This window comes from Crocodylus porosus, unplaced genomic scaffold (assembly GCF_001723895.1).
Source record: "Crocodylus porosus isolate Cpor-Errol unplaced genomic scaffold, CroPor_comp1, whole genome shotgun sequence".
Taxonomy (NCBI): Eukaryota; Metazoa; Chordata; order Crocodylia; family Crocodylidae; genus Crocodylus; species Crocodylus porosus.
The window spans coordinates 267,191,383-267,193,814 of NW_017728886.1; the positions used below are offsets into that span (position 1 = coordinate 267,191,383).

Here is a 2,432-nt window from a genome sequence, read left to right on the forward strand (position 1 = left end):
TCAGCTGTCCCACCTGGTTGAGCAGGGGTCCAGTGTTGCCCTTGCTTTTCCTCTGGCTCCCCACATATCTGAAAAAGGACTTTTTATTGTCCTAGATGCTCGAAGCTAGTTGGAGTTCAGTTGCCGCCCTGGCTTTCCTGGTTTGCTCCCTGCAGGACCGGACCAGTGCAGAATATTCCTCCTTGGAGGTGAATCCCGTCCTCCGTCCTTTGTAGGCCTTTCTTTTTAGCCTCAGGAGGTCTGCTAGGTCCCTGGAGAGCTAGGGGGGCTGCTGTGTCCTCTTTTAGGTACATAGGGAACAGGAGGAAAACAAATGGGAGGATGGCATCATTGCTCAGCAACTCAGGAGAGCTGTTTCCCAGCACCCAGGAGAAAGATGAACTTCTGAATGACTACTTTGCTTTAGTCTTTCACCGGACCAAGGGGAAAACCACACCAGGTAGAGTACAGGATAAGGATGGTCAGAATAATCATCTTCCTACTATTACAGGAGAATTGTTGTATGACCAATTAAAAAAAAAAAAATAGACATATACAAGTCAGTGGGACTGGATGATTTTCATCCGAGAGTGCTGAAGAAGCTAGCCAAAGTCATTGCGGAGCCCCTGGCAAAACTCTTCCACAACTCATAGTGCTCTGAGGAAGTCCCCAAGGACTGGAAGAGGCCCAGTGTTGTGTCCATCCACAAGAAGGTCAGGAGGGAGGACCCGGGTAACAATAGGCCAATCAGCTTAACTTCCATCCTAGGGAAAATCCTAGAAAAGTTCATCAAGGAGTCTATCTGCTATAAGCTTGCAGAAGGTAAGAACCTGAATGACAGCCAGCATGGCTTTGTCGTGGCCAGGTCTTGCCTTACCATCCTCATCTCCTTGTATGACCAGGTAACTCGCCACCTGGACACGAGAGAGCAGGTTGACATTGTATACCTTGACTTCCAAAAGGCTTTTCATCTACTAACCCATGATGTCCTCAAGAGAAAATTGGAGGATTGTGGGCTTAATTCCAAGACAGTCAGGTGGGTGAGAAACTGGCTGCAGGACAGGACCCAGAGAGTCGTAGTGAACAGGTTTGTGTCATCCTGGTGAGAAGTAGGCAGCAGTGTCCAACAGAGGTTGTTGCTCAGTCCAGCACTTTTCAACATCTTTATCAACAATTTGGATGTGAGAGTTAAAAAGTCACTGGCCAAGTTCACAGACGACAGCAAGTTATGGGAAAGCGTAGTCACACTTGAAGATAGGCTACAGATACAGGAGGACCTAGACAGGCTGGCAAGTTGGGCGGATTGCAGTGTGGTAAAGTTCTCTGGTATGCATCAATCGATGCAGCTCCAGCAAAACCAAAGAGGTGATTCTCCTGCTGTACTCAGCAATGGTGAGACCACAGCGGGAGCACTGCATCCAGTTTTGGGCACCACACTTCAGCAAGGATATGGACAAGCTTGAGAGAGTCTAAAGAAGAGCCACCCGTATGATTAGAGTCTTAAAAGGTAAGCTATACAAGGAAAGGCTGAGGGATCTGGGACTCTTCAGCCTAAGGAAGAGAAGGATGAGAGGGGATCTGGTAGCAGCTTACTACTACACTAGAGGAATACATCAAGGGCTCAGTGAGCAACTGTTCACCAGGGCACCCAAGGGGAAAACCAGGAGTAATGGCCATAAACTCCTGGAAGATTGATTCAGGTTCAGCATGAGAAAAAATCTCTTCACAACCAGGGTGTCCAGACTGTGGAATAAACTCCCTCCAGAGGTGGTGCAATCAAGTACCCTGGATATCTTCAAGAGGAGACTGGACAGTCACCTTGCTGGGGTCACCTAAACCACAGTTGGCTTTCCTGCTTGATGGACGGGGCTGGACCCAATGATCTTTCGAGGTCACTTCCAGCCTCACAATCTATGAATATGAATGACTCTGGTCTCTCTGAAACTCTCTCTCCGATTCGTGAGCTCTGTGGAGCTGTTGCAAAGCAGCAGCTGTTTGACAAAGGACCCGGGTGGCTTTCAAAGCATTTTGCCCATTAAAGAGCACAGAACAGCAAACATTACCATTTCTGAAAGGCCCTGGCCTTCCACAAAGCCATAGCTGTTTGTGCTGAAGATCCTGAACTTTATGATGAAATTATGCAGTCTAGTCAAGAGCATTTCTGAACACTTTTACAGAGGGCTTACCTGCAGTGGGCCAACTGTTCCTGATCCATAAAAAATATGGGACAACCAAGCATAGTTGTTCTCAGCTATGCATGGCATAACTCCACATTTAAGACTTACTGCCATAATAACTTTATTGTCCTTTTCTAAATTAGCAAAATTTGTAGATAACACATAGTTTCATAGTTTCTAGGGTCGGAAGGGACCTGAGCAGATCATCCAGTCCGACCCCCTGCCATGGCAGGAAAGAGTACTGGGGTCAAACGACCCCAGCAAGATGTTCATCCA

General features: G+C 47.4%; 1 protein-coding gene across 5 annotated transcripts in view; it reads right to left on the reverse strand.

The window, feature by feature from the left end:
* TSNARE1 (t-SNARE domain containing 1) overlaps positions 1-2,432 on the reverse strand; it is a 571,939-nt gene that overhangs the window by 270,001 nt on the left and 299,506 nt on the right. The gene's annotated exons all lie outside the window — the stretch shown is intronic.